The 19,654-nt window shown below is 38.7% G+C and overlaps 1 protein-coding gene across 10 annotated transcripts in view; it reads right to left on the reverse strand.

The window, feature by feature from the left end:
- Window positions 1-16,318: 16,318 nt before the first annotated feature.
- The window catches only part of grb14 (growth factor receptor-bound protein 14), a 32,069-nt gene continuing 28,733 nt past the window's right edge, over window positions 16,319-19,654 (reverse strand). For all 10 annotated transcript variants that reach the window (XM_061791563.1, XM_061791562.1, XM_061791565.1 and 7 more), the window contains one exon: window positions 16,319-19,652. The gene's annotated coding sequence lies outside the window, so the exon portion shown is untranslated. The remainder of the gene's footprint in view (window positions 19,653-19,654) is intronic.

Consider the following 19,654-nt stretch of genomic DNA (forward strand, 5'->3'; position numbering starts at 1 on the left):
TTTTAACTGTTTATTTCATCGGACTTGTATAGACACTAACTGGTTACAACAATTGGTACACCCGCAAAATCTAATGAGGGTGACAAAAAATTAACTGCCATTGTAAAGATAATGCTTCGTTTTGACTGACACTGTCAGAGAGGCATACCTTGAATAATAATAATCAGCAATATGTGTATTATTAGCAGCCCCAGCACCAGGCAGTGCGAAGGCCATCTTGGAATCGCTGTTTATTATAATTCTTCCGAAGAACTAATTGCCTTTTAGGGGGCACGAACACGCCCTAAATATTACTATTTTTATTTTATTTTTTTGCAAAAGGGTGAATCCTGGTTTAAATGTATCCAAAAGCTAATTCAGTAGCACATCTGGAAAAGTTGCAACAACAACAAAAATATCAGCGCTTAACACCACTTTCACCAATAAACTACAAATTTGGGTGGGCATGTCTATAACAGGATGGACTTTGTTTGACAAACTACAATTTGGGAATTTGCCTAGATGGGCCCCAATTGGAAGACGGTATCTGAGATAGTGAAATTGCGAATCTTTTTTGCCCACATCGTTAAATGTGGGCACAGCATGGCATCAAAGATTGTCAATCATTTTAAGGAGTCACCATGAAAAAGTGGTGACAAAGGCACAGTCATCGCTGCTTGTAATTAAGTAGCACTTTGCACAGAGAGAAGTCACAAAATGCTTCACATAGTTAAAACAAAATCATAAGTAAACTTGCTGGCATCAAGCAGAATCCCCGCATCGGCAAAACCAAAACAAAAAAACAGCATGTTTGTTGAGCCATTAGCATTACATTGTCAAAGAAAGCAAGACATTTTTCTAAACTTCAGATTGGTCATTAATTTCTAATAATAACAGACCTTCATGGAGACTGACCAATAATATTGATTTGTGCAACAAATGTGGACTTGACCAAATTCTGCCCAACATATAAAATACAGTTAGTATAGTATAAAGTTAACACAAGAAGAGAAAAAAAAAAAAAGAAGAAGTAGTAGTCACTCAAAACAAATAAAAAGCAATCTCGTCTTTCTGGAAAGCCTGCCCAAACAAATGTGTTTTTTTTAATCAGCTTTTTGAAAATGGCCACTGAAGAAGCTGCTCTCACCTCAAAAGGAAGCGCATTACACAATTTTGGGAGTGAAAGGCTGTCACCTTTACTTTTTTTATCGTGTGTGATTCAGATTAAGTAAAAAGCGATAAATTGTGGTTGTAATTTGCAGTAGTGGCGCTTCGAAAATGCTGAGAGAGGACAAACATTAATATCCCTTTATGATGCGAGTCAAAAACGAGGAATTATTACCTCTGCCAAAGTGAAGAAGCAGGAGCTGTAGTTTTAGCTGATGTTTGTTGGTTGGCTTGCAGGCATACTTAAAAAAACAACAACTGATTGCCAGTGCTGAGGGTAGGTACATGCTGGGGGAGAATCTATAAAAATGTAAATCTGGTTAAAAAATACAGATTGTGCTATCTATTTTTCTTTTCGCCATTCGACTCAAAATGCAAATGGTGGAGTCCTGTTCATCTACAGTATTTTTATTGTCTTACTTCATCCTCCTAGAATTAAAAAGTAGCCTGGGCGTGGGTGCATACGCAACAATGCTCTTAATCCACAATGTGCTGTATGGCTACAGTATGTTCACTATGCTGCTTAAATAGCGAAATACTTTACCAACATATACTATACCAACAAGATTTGAGGACTGCTAAATTTTTAAACCATGATGTCTTTGAGAGCAAACTGATGTAGTTGGAGATGTACTTCAAAGCTATGTGCTGCTGTAGTGGTTATAGAAAACACTAACAAAAAAAAGAAGAAAAAAAGAAGAGAGTCAATTTATATGATAAGAGCTACACTCCATGTAAAGTAGCTTATGTGGCTTACAGTACGTGCACAGTATTAACCTATTATTTGTACTATTTGCTGTAAAATATTTTGACATGATTTTTTTTCTTAATATAAATTACTTGTAGATTATTGCATTCAATAGTCACACCCACATTACGCCATGTCATGTTCCTTTATATATTTCATCAGTTAAAATAAAATAAAAAAACAGAGAGCCTAACTAACGTTTTGTTGATAAATTTAGAAATTTTCACTAATCCCACTTTTTTCTTAATCCTTTTACACATTAAAGACAAGTTTGACAAACATTGGTTATTTTAATCCAGCTAAACTGTTCAACTCTTCTTCAACCCAATAGTTTGGAGCGATAGTTGTTCAAGTCCCTGTAAAGTGGCAAGTACAAATGCCATCTAAAGCTGACACACCACAAAGAAAAGTGTTGTTAACAACCCCGCCAAATTTCAATAATGAAAAGAAAAAAAAAAATCAAACACAAAAAAATGAGGCTTCAAAATCAATCCGTTTTCTCTGCTCTCAAATGCTTTGGGCGTGTCCGCTGAATGCGCTGAAACCACACCTCGGTAAAGTGTCCACTGTCAATTAAATACCGCTTCTATGGCCTGGTTAATTTGTCTAGCTTGTTTCTTATGCCTACACATAACTTCATGTTTGAGCCGAGAAAATCTATCTGCCTAAAGCCTTTGATGGCTGGAATATATCGCAGTGTTTTTTCACGAGGCGCTCTAGTGTGGCCACAGCAGCCTGAAAACCTGGTCCAAATGTTGGTCTCAAGTCAGACTCCACCCCCCCCCCCACTCCACTCTTCTGCCTTCTCTCCATGACGCCGCACACTCACGGCTGACAACGAGGCGCTCTAAAGTGGCCACGCCATCCCGAAGCCACACGCAGGCCGTCAAGTCGGACTTTTATCCTCATTATTCTCCCTCTCTCTGCATAATGTGCATGCACTCATGGCTGACAACGAGGCACTCTAAAGTGGCAACACCAGCAGACTATCTGAAGGGAAGATGAATTTTCACCTTTCAATTGTGCTGGATAACCGCTGATGTGAAAGAAGACGCTAGGGATGGAGGGGCAGATGCCGAAATGAATCATCGATCGCCCTTTTAGCCATGCCCAAAATATCAGAAAAAGTGAAAGGGTGAAAAACTGTTTAAAGATATATCTGGACAATTCAGCACTGTAGAGTTGTCAGTTTTCAGACACAAATCTGAATTCACTTTACAGGCTCTTCTTTTACCCTATTGGTTAGTGTGATAGTTGCTAATACGCTCCTTTCAAATTTTTGGCCCAAGATTGAAAGGGTGATAAACGTTGCTTTCAAAGTGCAGAACAAGAGGTGGCGCATTTTAAATGAAAGTCGTGAAGAACTGGGCAAAAGAAATATAAATATAAGTTTACTTTTGTACATTATATTTTGAATAGTTTAGCAAGCAACCGACATTTTATACACACACACACACACACACACACAAAGCCCAAAGTCCGTTGGCGTTCCTCGCTCCCGTTGCAGTCTTTGGAGAAACATGACAGCAATTACTCTGGCAGCTCTGTGAGTTGTCAACCCCTGCAAACCATTACACGTGAATATGTTGTGATCCCCGTGTTCAGTGTGTTACGGACAAAGATGAATTCCTTTCCTTTTAGTGTGCAGACATTTCTGAGGTCACGGCCGTTCTGTCCATATCCGATTTCCCGGTGTATATTTAGCAAGCCGAGCAAACTGCGGGCCGCAGCAGAGTCTGAAGTCTTCCTCTGTTGTCGGCATATGAGGGGTCAAAGAGGAATCTTTTGAAAACACACAGATAGGAATATCGTCCGGCGCTAAATGAAAGAGGTTTACAAAGTTGTGACTATTCTCCTAAATGTCTGACCAGAGCAAAGAGATACAGTATTCAGGCGAAATACTCATAATTCTACCTACACCTACTCCATCTCTTTTTTACCTTTAGAAAGGTGGAAGCTTCTGGAAGTCAGTTGACAGTCAGATTCAATTAACTTGTTTAATAATAAGGGGCACAGGCTAGGAGTAAGCTGTACACATCAGAGGTCCAAAGGTACGACTGACACGAGTTTGCAATCAGCCTCAAAGTAAACGCACACAAAAAAAAAATAATAAAATGTGTACCTGTATAGAATAGTCAAAAAATAGCGGCAGCAGTCTTGAGGACTTGAAATGGTGTTTAGCCACTTTTATAAGCTGTCCGCCACATAGTGATGTGCATGCATGCATTGTGGAGCTGCTGATAAATTGAATAAGCTCGTGTGCTGTAAATCCCACAGATGAAGGACAAGCTGTAGCTCATACTTGCCACAATCTGAAGGAGGGCAAAGCTTCAGGGTGATGATAGAGAGGGAGGAGTGAAAGCACAGTGAATTCAATGTTTCCTTTCTTTATATATTCATGTCAAAATGGAGATGAAGGCAAACGGATCACTATGGATTGCTGTGTTTTTGTCACTGCTCGAGTGAGCCTGCATGTTTTGCAGTTGTAGATAGTAGTTTTGGTCCGAAACAGGTTGTTGTGTGTCGTATTGAATAAATCTCATTGTGATATCTCGTCCTTTGAAAGTCTTACATGACATACAAGTGTGCAACAGATGTTAAGTGCATGCTTATGCTACGAGTGTAATCTCAAGATTAATTTTTTAATTCCCTACTGCGTGTTGGGAATTAATATGCAACACAATGCACAGTGGAACCGCCAACGTCGAAGGTTTTGGAGAAAATTAGGATTATACAGTATATATTGCCCAAACCTCAAAGGTCCTCGGCTCAGCGAGCTACAATATTTTGGCTTTTTTTGGCAATGTTTATTCTAAAAGATCAGTTGCAGTCATGGATGAAAGTCACAAGAAAGTACAGTGGTGCCTTGAAATACGGGTTGAATTCATTCCCTGACCACGCTTGCGACTCAAAACAGTCATAGCTCAAATCATGTATCACTATTGAAATGAACGGGAACGCCTTTAATCCATTGCAGCCTCCCAAAAAAACAACAAAATGTTTTTAATAAGAAAAACGGGACTCTATAATATTGTACTTAAAACATAGAGTAATGCCATTATTAACTATCTGAACTCAAAGATCTAAGACTTTTTTTTTTTCTATGTACACAAAAGGCTTATTTCGCTCAAATATTGTTCATAACTCTGTGTTCGAGCGCACTTCTCCTTAGCCGAGATAATCCGTCCACCTCACAGGAGTGTTTTGTTTGAGGAGTTTTTATTGTTTCAAATAAATCAATTACCCAAATACTTAATGCGATAAAAGAATAAAACAATGTATTGAGCTCTACATACTTTGCCCACCCCTGGGATGCACATCTGCCTCACAATCCGAGGTTCTGGGTTCAAATCTGGCCTCATTGCTTTCCATGTGGTTTGCATGTTCTCCCCTTGTTTGCGTGGGTTTTCTCAGAGTACTCTGGCTTCCTCCCACGTTTCGAAATCATGCATGTTTGGTTCATTGAAGACTCTAAATCAGGGGTCACAAACCTTATTGAAAGTGAGAGTTACTTGTTGGGTATTGATTAATGGGGCGAGTGCGAGCCGTTTGATACAGACTTCTGAAATAAACTTGCTCCAATTATGTTAGTAATAATCATTTATTTGCTTGGATGGAAGGACGGATCTATGTCAAGACACTGATCATGTTAATGATTTCTCCCCAAAATAATCAACAATGATTTAACAAGATAGTAAATAGATACATATTAATTTCGAGAATCCCTGCTCTAAATTGTGCCCTGTGATTGATGGTGACCACTTTATGGCGTATCCCGCCTCTGGAAGAAAATTTATGGATGAATGCAGTACTTACTAAGATTCAGCGAAACCCTGTGACAGCCAGTCTGAGCATTTCCAAGCAATATCTGAGGAAATAGTCAAATCCAGTTGAACCAGTGTGATTTTAATTTGAATTAATGTTTCCCAAGCAGCGTTGTTTGTAACAGTGCGGCAGCGTAATGAAACTGTAGGAGTACATGTGTTTGATAACCGCAAAGCCTCACCTCTCGGCATGATACAGTCACTCCCTGTGGTTGCTGTGTTGGAGCGTGCCATTAATGTGTCACCGTGCGGGAATGAATGGCTGATCAGTAGGTCGTGTAATATGATTGTGCTGTGTTGATGCTTGTAGGACTTGTGGGACTGGGGCCACACCGGAGCGCATCGGTCACTGATAGAGACGTGATTAGTCAGCAAAGCCTTAGCGAAGACGTACTGTGAGGAGCTACAAATATTCTGACCATTTGTAGAAATTTGGAAGATACGCTTGTTTCTTTGCTTTCTTTCACGATTTTCATTAATATTCACATTCAATGTGTGCTACTTATTTTACAGTTGACAATAAGAGTTCAAAATAATGAAGAAATTCATGTTAGTCATTCTTGTCACTTTGTTGTTGTTTAAACTGGTGGCGAATTTTGGGATGTGCGACACGTGCGGCCGCATAGAGAGGCAATTGCGGCATTTTATCTCGTCGGTGTTATTTAGAGTGACTTTGACCTCAGGTTGTTTTAGCTGTATAAAGCATACACAAATAATATTGGCTAATATTGAGGTCATTATGGTGTTTTAAAATTATTTATTTAAAGTGCCATTTACGTCATCAATAAACAAACGTAGGCCGTTCCACTTGAATTGGTGGCATTTACGTCCCCCGGAAATAAAATGAATAAATGTAAAATAAAGTTAGCTTCACATTTTTTACGTATTTTAACGTAGGTAATGTAAAGTAATGTAAGTGGCCTCCAAATTGACCCTAAATGTTTTATGTGAACTACAGTACCTTCAACACTGGAATTTTTTAATTTGAAGGCGTATTTAGGGAGTCAATAAACAAACAAAGAGTACATGGGCCTAAGGAATGTGTGCCTTTTGCGTCCCCAGGAAAAAAAATATGCATAAATGCACGATAATAGCTAGATAGATAGATAGATAGATAGATAGATAGATAGATAGATAGATAGATAGATAGATAGATAGATAGATAGATAGATAGATAGATAGATAGATCCTAAAAGATTCATTTAAACTACCTTGAAAATATGTAGTATCACATATTAGACTTTACCATGAAGCATATTCATTTAAATCCTTTAGAAATGTTATATTTTTTACATATGTGTGCTACTCTTAACTTTATTTTCTTTAAAAACAAAAAATGTGTTTAAAATTTCACACTTCAGTCATTTCCCTGCATTTTCACTCAGTCCAGCTACCCTAACACATTACCCCCACTGAAAAATGATGAATATTCCACGAGTCACATGGTCCACAGAAAGTTGCATCATTCAGATCCTCTGCAAGCCATGGGAAGGCCAAACGTCACTTGTTTATTTTTCTGTGTATTTGATGATATTCCAACAACGATTCAGGGGGAATCAGCACAGTCCTGTCCTGTTACCTGAATTGTCATTTGTTTATTTTTAAAAAATAATGTTTTTATTGAATCACTGTAATGGGCTAAGGGGCCAACATGCTGTTAGCATAAATGCCATGGCTACATTTCATGGACAATGTTTGCTAAGTCTATGCTAAAAATTCACTCCTGTTACGTTCAGTCCTCTTACTCAAATGAGGAATTCGGTATAATAAAACTGTCATTAAAAAAGTTGCTTGAGATACATATATATATTGAGTAGATCAATATACCAGATTTAGAGTTGAAAAAAGACTTTTATTCAATTACTTTTGTTTTTAAAGAGTTGCAACATGCAAATGGTACCGATTTGGTGGAATGGCCCACAAACAGTTACTGTTTGCAGTATGGTACTGTGTACTATGTATACCAGGTATAACGTACCTGACACATAGGGTTCTATTTTTGTAGACAGTATATCTGCGGCGGGGTGCAAATGCCGGCAGATCCTGTTTTTCTTGCAAGCGCAAGGCTCACTGCACGTGTTTGCCAATTGGGCAGACGGTTTCCGCCAAGCTTGGTGTTCCATCGCAGCGAGGGTTTGCCCTTGCAGATGCGCTTAGTGGAGGGACAATTTGGTGGCAGAAAGTCGGTCGAAAGTTAAATCTGCTCAGACCACGTCTAAATTTTGCCGTAAGGTAAACCGCTTGTCTGACGAGATTTTGGTAAGTTTGATCAGGGCACAAGCAGAAAGACTGAGGACTACGGATATATTTAAGTCGCCGGCGGTTATCACCAGCTCATTCTGTATTTAATAAGGGTACCCGCTCCCATTGACTGTTGCCACACATCAAAGCAGCCCACCCACTCTCTGATCTAACCCGCCCCTGGCGCACAGCTGCGTTGCCCACCGGGCTGAATTTACGCCAGTCACAAAATAGGGCACAAAATCTTGGTAAGCAAGTTGAATTTTAATTATTTTAAATATCCAGCCATCCATTATTAATATCGCTCGTCTTTGGAGAGAGGCGAGGTCTACACTGGATTGGTTGCCAGTTAATCGCAGGGTACATATAGACAAACAATCGCTCACACTCACATTCACACGATTTACAGTCTTCACTTAACCGAACAAACATGTTTTCGAAATGTGGGAGGAAGGCTGAGTACCCAGAGAAAACCCACGCAAGCACAGGGAGAACATGCAAACTCCACACAGGAAGCCCCGAAGCAAAGGAGGGTACAATAATGAATAAATGACAGTAAAATGTGATGTCCATGATGTATTGTAATATGAATCTTGGATTAAAGACAAATTAATGAAATGTACATCTATGAGGTACATGGTAGAGGTGTCGGAATCTCAGTATCGCATATATTAATACACAAGAACAGTATAATGGAGCCACTTTGACTGGTAAACTGCAAACAAAAGAGCTGAATAGAGACATCAAAGTAAGTACACAAACAGAATAGATTACCATAATTTAGAATCAACAACATGCTACACTAACACAGATTTTGACTCTGAGCCAGATTATATGGAAAGTGAATCCGTTCGCAAATGCCCAGCAAAAGGTCACCATGGTATTGGATTTTTTTTTTTTTTTTTCTTCCACATATCTTTCAAAATACCTCCTGGCATTGCAAATACTTTTGACCACTGTGTAATTCTACGGGGAAGGATGAATCCCCACTCTTCCATGCCCCCATCGCTTTCTCTCACTCTCTCCTCTTCACACACACACACGCACACAACGGCTGCCAATCCGTACTGAAAAACATCGCTCTGGGTTATTCATCGATTGGCGAATGAAATGCCAACATAGGCTGCTCTGCTTCTACTTCACTGTGCTCTCAAAAATGGACCATTTCCTCATTCTTCCATGAGGCTTCCCACTCTGTTCAGGAGTCACTCGCACACAATGTAAATGAGAGTGGAGGGGAAAAAAAGAGAGAAGAAGCAGGTGAAGCGATCCAGTATGTGTGCAAATGCGCTCATGCCCATCTAATTCTGCGGGAAAAATACATCTTAAGATTTGCTCTTTGACCTCAGCGCATTTCTTTTCACACAATATAGAGAGCATCCCTGAAGTTAGAGCGAAGCACATTCTACCGAACACGAGCACTCTTGGACGCTGTGCCTAGTTGTGCTGAGTGCTGAGAGACAATTATTCACACAAATGCTACTGTGGATTGAAGAAATTAAGAAATATTTGTCGTGTTATATGTAAAGAATGTAGACAAGAATTCACACAAGTGCTATGCTGCATCAAAATTATTACTGAGAGACAAGTGTCCATACGAATGTAATTGTGCAGCCAAAAAAAAATGTGAAATGCCGAGACGAGCGGTCACATTATTTCTCTTCTGCGTCTTGTGAATCGTATTTCTTTTACGTGAGTGTTGTGAGACCATCATTCACACTAATGCTATTGTGTTAAAAGTAAACCGATTTTTCTTATTATTGAGTAAATACTGAGAGAGACAAGCATCCGCACAGATGCTATTATACGTCAGAAATATTGAGTGAACGCAGGGAAACAAGTGTTCACGCCAATGCTACTGTTTGTCAGGAAATGGGAATGCTGAGATACAAGCATCAGCACTAATGCTATTGTCCTTCAAAAATGTGTGAATGCTGAGAGATAAGCATCTGTGATGATGCTGTTATACGTCAACAAATATTTAGGGACTGCAGAGAAACAAGCTTTCACACTGATGCTATTGTGAGTATTTACAAGTATTTACACTACTGCTATCGTGTGAAAATAAATCTTGATTTTTCGTATTAGGTAAATACTGACAGAAAAAGATTTATACTAATGCTACTGCATGTCAACGTGTGAATGCTAACAAACAAGCATCCGCACTGATGCCATTATACATCAAGAAATATTTAGTGAATGTAAGAAAACCAAACTTTCACAATAATGGTACTGTGAAGTCAATAATGTACGAATCCTTAGTGACAAGTATTCACAAAAATGCTATTTACATTAGCATTAATGCTACTGTGTGTCCAAAAAATAATGTGGAAATGCTGAGACAAGCATTCACACTTACATTACTATGTAAATATATTGAGTGAATGCTGAGAGATAAGTATTCACACTAATGCTACGGTTCAAAAAAAAAACGATGTGCAAAGGGCCAAGAGACAAGCAACCGTATCAAGTGTTTGTGTGCTAGTGTGAATCGATAATATTACACGAATACTGAGGGACAAGCATTTACGCTAATGCCGTTATACATCAAAAATATTGTGTGACTACTCCCTCTAGTGGTAAACAAACGAATCACTGAATTAAATGTTTAAACTGTGCATAATGTCACAGACGCTTAGGATCATTTTAAAAATATTCATTATGAATAAAACCTCTGAGACAAAAGGACCACTGCTCTAATACCTGTAATATTCTTTGGGCGTAAACTGCAATTTCTTGTTCTTCCAGTAATACCCTTCCCAAGTGTTACACTGTCAAACATCTCAGCTTAACTTTTTTTTTTTTTCCCATGTCTCGCTTCCTTTCAAGCCAGAAAAAGTTTCCCGTCTCCAAGTGAGACCCCCTCCTGGTTTTTCCCCTGTCGTTTCCCTTTCCCAAGCCAGCCGTTTGATGGCCTAAAACATCAGTCCATCACCACCAGGAGCTGTGGTTTATGTCTCCCCGCTGTCCATCGCTCACTGTCTGCCTTCCAGTGTGAGCTCCTCCCTGCTGAGTCGAGAGAAGTGAGCAGGGTTTTTTTTTTTTTTTTAAATACATGGAGGAGTGCCTCTGTGTTGTCCAGTTGCTGGGAGGCCACACAGGCTGGTACACTTCAAATCCGCTGTTTGTTCATCTGCGCGTGGCCTAACTCATTCCACTCTGTGGCTCACTCCCTCAAACGTGCGGATCGTTTCCAACTCAACAATCTGAATCAAACGACATCACGCACGTCTTCATAAATGTCAGGATATGCTCCGCTATCATGTAAACACTCGGCCCGCTGGGCTGCGGCTACCTCGGTCTGGCCAGTGGAGGTATGTCTTTCAGATGGGGATTATGGAGGGGCGGGAGGCTGGGGGGGGACGTGGCCTCAATAGGGCTCCCTCGGAGCAAAGCCAGTCCTCCCATGTTAATTTCTCAAGGACATGAAGAACCTCTGCAGCGTTTCAGCTTTGAAGGTGGGCCCAACAATACAATAACAGGAACCCCGCTGAATGAGGAGAATGCACACAGGGATTCAATAGCGCTTCATCTACCTGTGGCTAGGATCACAAAGGACAGTTCTAAGGTGTTTTTTTTTTTTTTTTTTTTTTTTTTTTAAGAACAACAGACAAAAGAAATACGTGCCTTGAGATACGAGTTTAATTTGTTCCGTTACTATGATCGTAATGCTAAACACATTTTCAATGTTTCCCCATTGAAATGAATGGGAATGCCATTAATCCATTCTAGCCTTATCCCCCCCAAAACAAATATTTCTTTCATGTTTTTCCATAAGAAAAACAGCACTCTATAATTGTGTACTTTATAAAAACATCATAATAACAATCGAATAAAATGTAAAGAATGAAACCATTTACGCATCATGATTAATTCATTGCGACTCCCTCTGGTGTGTGTGACTTTGCCATTGGGGGGTTGCAGTATAATAAAATCATGGAGACACAACTCCTGTACGTGACTCAATAAATTGAAATATACCAGTCGTTTTTGTTTTTTTGCAGAGAAAATATACCTGTGAGTATTGTTATATTATCTGTCTATAAGTGTTGCGCCGCCGTTTGTGTTCAAATGTCCTTTGCTTAATGGGCTACAACGCTGCAATACCAACATTGTTTGCTTACGTTTGTTGTGAAGTGATTTCATTGACACCATACGATGCTCAAATTTGGTGCTCGTAAGTCAAAGCAGAAAATCGCCCGAACGACCGGGTGACTCGTATCTCAAGGCACCACTGTACAGTACAGTATACTGAATACTCCATGGCCACAACATTAGGTAGACCTGCTGGAAATTTATCCAAAAAGGATTTTTAGACTTTTTAGATGAACAGGATGAGGAGGAGAACAGAGTAGAATCATTATCATTGGTAATAGTAGTAGTTGTCGTCAGCATAGTGGTATTAGAAGTATACTACTGGTATAGTAATAATAGTATAAATTAATGAATGATTATGACATACAGTGGTGCCTTGAAATACCAGTGTGCCCTAAAGTCCGACTGGTTTATTTGCAGTGGAAGGACAATACCAGTTGGTGGCGCTAATGCACCATTAAGATGGTTTACCAAATAAAGCCCACAGAAAAAGAACAAGGAAGGAAAATACATTGGGTACAGTTGTGTTTTGTTTTTTGGCATTTTCTGCGTATGTGGAGAACATTTACATTTATTACCGTGTTTTATGCATTACAACACTGTTGAGTGCCATTTTTCTTATCAACGAAGAGTTAATGGGGGGGGGGGGGGGGAAATTGGGTTTCTTGGGGGGGCTGGAACAGATTAATTGTATTTCCATTCATTTCGATGGGATAAGACCATTTCAGATATGGTATAATAAATATGGTGTACTATTTGAATGCCATATCTTTACATCCATTTCTAGAATTTCATTTTCTTGATTTGATTTTAAATTGATCTTAATTTGTATACTTTATATATACAGTATATCCGATACCCGTCTATATTATCCATATTTCACCTCTATATATTTTTGCCCTCGTAGAGGCTTCTATCTTTTTTGCATAATTCCATTTTCTCAGCTTGTGAGATGTCAAAGCGTATCGCTGTGCTTTGTGCTAGACTGTATAACTAGGTACGTTATCAATAAAGTGGTTCTATGTTGCTATTTTCCTAAAACTATATAATTATGTATAAACATTGTATAATTAATGCCTCTAACAGTGGCAGTCATATACTAAATTCTTGACATAGATTCTGCATATGCACCAACAGTAAATGCGTGGTGGCTGACTGTGTGTCTCTGTTTGAACTCATATGGATGTTTCATAATTTAAAAATAATAATTAAGTTGGAACAAAAAGAAGAGCTGCAGTCATGCCGAAATGCAATCTTTCTTGTGTTCTTGTTTGGATCAGTTCCTGCAGGATCTGCATTAAATATGAGCATTCATCACTCTCTGTCTGAAACAGTTATTTCACAAGCCGCACTGTCTAGCTCTAATTGAGCCACTTTACATTCTAATAAGGCATCAAAATGCACAGGATCAGGCCAGACCCGGTTCCCTTATGTATTAGCAAAATAGGGCTGTGGATTGGGGGGGGGGGGAGAAAAAAATAACACACGACTCCACAGAGACTTGAATGCTCGTGATTGATTATCAAAACTCCAAATTGCAAAGCCACATCCATTATTTGATGAGTGGATACGATGTTCATGTAATTAACAATGTGTAACCATTACAGCGATTCAAAGGACCCCTCCGAAAAATATATCAGGATTTTAAGACAGGCAGTTTATAGAGCAAGAACTGTCTGGGCAATTATCTGAGACATAATAAATCTGCCTGGCTCATAGTGTAAGAGCCCTTGCGCACCTCGTGCACTGTGGAAGTCTTTACGAAAGGCATTAAGAGAATCCTGAACATTTATACATTAAAAACAGCATCTAACCCAGATATTTCAAATGGAAAAGATTCTTCTGAATAATACAACGTAGGTTCCTACTCAATATGCTTTTTTTTTTTTTTTTTTTTTTTTTTTTATTTTTTTAAAACCAACTACCCGGAGGAGTTTAGCTTGGATTGTAAAAGTCTAAATAAACACAACATACTGTAGCAGTAAAAATATATATATATTTGGGACATTGATCACGATCAAGCATTTAATAAAGAATGACACTGGAGGACACGGTTTTAATAGCAAGGAGAACACGGTTGTGTGTGCATGACCTCCTCGTGACCACAGCAATATTCTCTTTAAACAACATGATTGTTTAGCCGATATCTATAAAAACCCAACGGCCGTAATTGGCAAATAAAAAAAGCGCTTTAACCGCGCCGTATCGGCAGTAGTCGTAATAGTTGTAATAATCCGATCGATGCTGTTGAATGTGCGTTTGCAATCTGAAACTCGGGAGAATATACTGTACTACTATATTCTGTGCATTTTACATAATGGCCTTTGTAGCTAGCTGGTTTAACTCTTTTTTTTTTTTTGTCAAGATGCAATCAATATATAACACACACAACACAACATTATGTATGAGTGCTACTGGCCCGACAGAAGTATAAATATCATGATAATATTCATATTATTATTGTAAGTAGTATTTGATGTATGAAAAGCACTGTATAAATAAAGTTTTACTACTAGTGAAGCACTACATGTTGATTGCGCACAGTTTAGCCTCACTAGTAGCATATAGTTGTATTACAAGTATGCCAAAGTTGTCCTACTAGTGAATAAAAAAACTACTAGTACATGGACCTTAAGCTGGAGACCAAGGATATCGAATACATGCTCAAACGGCTTTCTATAATGAACCCTTATTAAATATCCTTGATGTCCAGTTTAAGGTCCATGTACTAGTGCACCCTTTGCCCGCACTTGTAAGACAATTCAGTGCATTAGTAGAATGACCGTCTTCCTAGTAAACATTTTTCCACTACTCTAATACATTTCTGCATACTTGTAGGACAACTATATGTTACTAGTGAGGGAAAACTGTGACACCTATGTGCTACTAGTTCTACTAGTGATGTGTTTGATGTTGACTGGAGTAGAATTGTATTTCACTAATAGTACTAGTTGCACAACACTGTCAACTACTGCACCTTTGCGTCACTGGAAACATGTAGTTGTACTCCTACTAGTATGCCAAAGTTTTTCTACTAGTGTGCACTAGTACATGGACGTTAAGCTGGACATCAAGGATAATGAAATTAACTATTCTAAAACTGTCAATATCCTTGTTATCCATCTTAAGGTGCATGTACTAGTACACTCTTTGTCCTCACTAGTAAGACAACTACATGTTACTAGTGAGGTAAAGTTGTCAACAAGTACACGTTTGCCTCACTAATAATTTATAGTTGTCCTACTAGACACGAGAACAACTGTTTCTTAGAACAACTGTGTCTCACGAATAAAAAAAATTTTCCCACTACAGAATGACATTTTTACACAATAGTACGACATTTTTGGCATACTAGTAGGACACCTACAAGTTAATAGTGAGGCAAAACTACTAGTTAGCATTTTGGTACTGCTAGTAAGGCCCAGGATGTCTAGTGTCTAGTGTCTGACACATGCCATGACTAGTCGGGCCTAGTAGTGCTACGAGAGCAGCACAAGAGTTTACTGTTAAGTTTTAATTGCATACTAGTGGGCCAAAAGTGGCACTAGTAGTGAAAACAAATGTTACTGCTCCATATGGTAATTTCCTTGAGATGACTTTTGTTAAGATTTGGTGCTTTGTAAACCACCATTGACCCTGAGATACAATCAACAATGTGGACCTTTTTTGGGTGGGTCGAAAACAAAAAAGCTAGCTTTGAATTCCCCCACATATTTTTTTACAATTAATACAGAGCATTCATTCAACTACAGAAGCTATTTTTTTTAATAACAAACTTGCCTCATAATCATTTTTAACATTTGTTGTTTTAGTATTTTCCTGAGTAAGTGATTATTGGACTTAAGGTCTCTCTGAGGTCTAAACAGGGGTAATTATTTTTACTCCGGAGGGACATTTTACTCTGAAGCATTCTTGACAAAAGACTAAGGGGAAAACTCTGTTGTTTTGGCCACTCGTTTATCTGACAACAGCATTTTGTAACTAAAAACGGAAAGTTCAGAAAACGGATCTCAAAGTGGAGGCTTTCATTCCTATCTAAACCTAGAAAAACTACTAATAATAATCTAGAAAAATGGCGAATGCCTGCATAACAATGTCCTGTCAAGACTCATACCTTCCATAAGCCAAATTCTCAACCCAAATATAAGTACAGTTGGACCTTGATTTTATGAGTCACCTTATAGTGTATTGCTTGAGTAAAAGTCTTACAGTGACTGTGACATTTGCTGTACTTAAGTATCAAAAGTCGTTTTGTTATTAAATGTACTTGCTGGGTATTGGAAGCAAAAAAAAAAAAAAAAAGATTAATAAATGAGGTGATTGGATCGATGATTTTATTTATTTAATTTACTTCATTGATTTATTACTCTAAATTGCCCTTAGGCGTGCATGTGTGCGCGAAAGGTTGTTTGTTTATATGTGCCCTCCGATTGGCTGCGACCAGTTCAGTGTGTACCCCGCCTCTCGCCCGAAGTTAGCTGGGATAGGCTCCTGCACGCCCGCGAAACTTGTGAGGATAAAGCGGATGGATGGAAAATGGATGGATGGATAGTTTACTTCAGTGGTGTACAGTAGTTAAAGATCGGCGTGCATATATGGACCACATCAATGCGGCCTAGACAGGCTAACTAATAGCATCGCTGTCGCGTTGGTATGACCCTTGAAAGAACTAATATAACAATACTCAACCGGCACATATATTCTTTATCCTCTGCAAAGAGCAACTAATATTTCTGCAGCTTACTGAGTAGTTGTGACCATGTCCGTATGTCTGCATTATATTGTCCCCAGATGGCCATGGCGGGCACACCAGAAGAGACACAATGTCCACTGAAATAAAGCAAAAAATGTTTAATTATTTACATTATATTACATTATGTTATTACTGTCTGTTTACAATATTATATATATATATATATATTTTTTTTTTATTATTATTAAAAACAATACAAATATTGTTTATTATATACAAACAAACAACCATTCGCACGCACATTCACACCTATGGGCAATTTTTTAGAATTCATGCATGTTTTTAGGATGTGGGAGGAAACCGGAGTGCCCGGAGAAAACCCACGCAGGCACGGGGAGAACATGCAAACTCCAACACAGGCGGGGCCGGGGATTGAACCCCGGTCCTCAGAACTGTGAGGCCGCCTCCTTTGAAACAGCTTTTGAAAATATATTATACATTGTTCAAAGCAATTTGAAAACATAACATGCTCTTTATTGTTCTTAACGTCTTTAAATGTGGGTCACAACTTTGCAACAAAAGGAAAGAGCGGGTCCCAGGGTGACAACACTTGAGAACCACTGCTCTAGTGTTCCTGCTTATGTAGTCAACCTAAATGTTTAGTGCCACCGCTAATTATTTTCCCATGAAAACCACTGGGGAAGTTGACACCTCTGTGAGAGCGCGAGCCGAATACAAGCCGTGTGGTGGTGTGAAGTGCAAAGAGTGCTGCTGGTTGTCCGTGAGGGCCAAGACAGAGCAGAAAGAGAGAGAGAGAGAGCGAGAGAGAGAGAGAGAGAGAGAGAGAAAGGCTGGAAGAAATGCAGTGTCCACAGGCCGTTAGTGTTGGATGAATTCATTAAAGGAGGCGCATTCTCTCCCAGCTGCCATCTCTCCCCCTGCAGCCAGGCGCCGATCAATGGCAGGAATACATCCAAAACAACATTTAGCACAAGACCTAAGAAGCAGGGGTACATTTAAGACTTATGTGTTTGTGCACGTCTCCCCTGGATGTGAGCGCTCCCTTTCAAAAAAGCTGCTATTGAAGTGAAGCCGGAGAGGCGTCGGGGCAGTGCATTTATATCACAACAAAGAAGCTTGTTTAACACGGGTGCTTCCAGACGAGACATTTTGGCCGTTTGCTGTTTGAGCGGGGAATCATTTGCAGGGTTTACTCATAGCGGGATGGGGCCGTGGAAAAATCAGACGTAAGTGAAAGGATGAGTCATTACTTGCACTTGTAATAATTGTACACATCCTTAGAGAAAGGGAATACACGCAAGGCACTTTGGAGTTGGTCAAGTGAATATTACATGTTTATGATCTAATCTAACAAGGTTAGGGCTGTTACTATCGAATATTTTCTAGAGTCCATTACATTACAATGAATGATTGTTTTTGTAATATCTTAAACTATTTTTGTCCCCCATAAATTGTTGAGGATACAGCAACTGGTTGGGTGTGTAACATGTAAGAAAATAGGCAAAAATTCTGATTATGATTTTCCAAAGTAAAAGCAGATGTTTGCAAATTATTATTATTTTGATTAAACACAAGAGATAATCAGTCTGCTTTCATGAAGGATTACAGAAATTTGAGAAGATTCACTGTTGGGAGAATTTAGATGGATTTAGACAATTTTAAGTAAAACAATGGGATCATCAATCATCAAAAGAGTTGTCAATTAATTTGATAATCAATTAATTGTTGCATCTCCAAACAAGGTCGAATACAGTAACCGTATGAACAAAATCTCTCATAATCTCAGTTGTTTTTATGTTGTCATATGTTCATCATTATGATTGTTGTGTCCAGTGGAGCAAAGCACCATACCCTTCTGACAAGTGTTCATTCTGATCATTTGTGCTAACTTGTACTTATTAGTGTGGAGTTGGACCTAATTTTGTAGCCAGAAATTCAGTATGATGCTGTCTATTGTCAGCAGTATCCATCAATGATAATTATTGCAACTTACGTGAACATAAACGTAAATTGATTATTTGACTTATTTGACGACATCAAACTGGAACACAGCCAACAAAATGCTTCTACTACCATCTAGTGGTCATGAGTTAACCTGCACCCTAGGTGCTGCTGCCTCCCACACTGCATCCACAATGTAGGCCACATAATGCCTACATATTCCTCATATAGAATGTATTAAATCACATTTGGCAATATTGGGTTAATGTGTAGCGTTCACGTGCAATATGGACCAACTAAATTTAACTTTAACCGTAGGAGGTTAAATAATAAATAAGTGAACAAAGTGTAGGTAAAGATACACTAGTTAGGAAGCTTATTATATTTGAGAAATATCCACTGGATAAAGCCTGGATTTATTATGTCAAATTTAAAATAAAATCAGGTTATACATGATTTATTGGACGTATTTTCTTGGTCTTTATTAGATCTATTCAAAATATACATACACGTCATCCTATATACTTGAGAATATTTGCTTTGAGAATTTGATGAATTGGAAATGTTGTGATGTTATATGACCGTATCTTATGTTGTAATTTAAGTGGCGTTTTGAAGGGGTTTATAGTGGAACAACAGGTCGGTGCATATCAATAAATTAGAATTTCGTTGAAAAGTTCATTTATTTCAGTGGTCCACAAAGTGAAAGTCATACTATATAGGTGTATTAATCACATATAGGTACTTTTCATGAGGCCAATTTAATTTCTACCTGATTTCTACATACATTTTTTTTTTTTTTTTTTCCCCCTAATATTTCTTGAGATTGTGAATTTTGGGTTTTTGCTTGTTATAATCACCACCCAGTCCATTAACCAAATCCGCTTCCTTGCCCTATTGAGGGCCACGATGGCGTTGGAAGAACAGAAATCCTACCTTGCACCT

Source organism: Phyllopteryx taeniolatus, chromosome 12, assembly GCF_024500385.1.
Source record: "Phyllopteryx taeniolatus isolate TA_2022b chromosome 12, UOR_Ptae_1.2, whole genome shotgun sequence".
Lineage (NCBI taxonomy): Eukaryota > Metazoa > Chordata > Actinopteri > Syngnathiformes > Syngnathidae > Phyllopteryx > Phyllopteryx taeniolatus.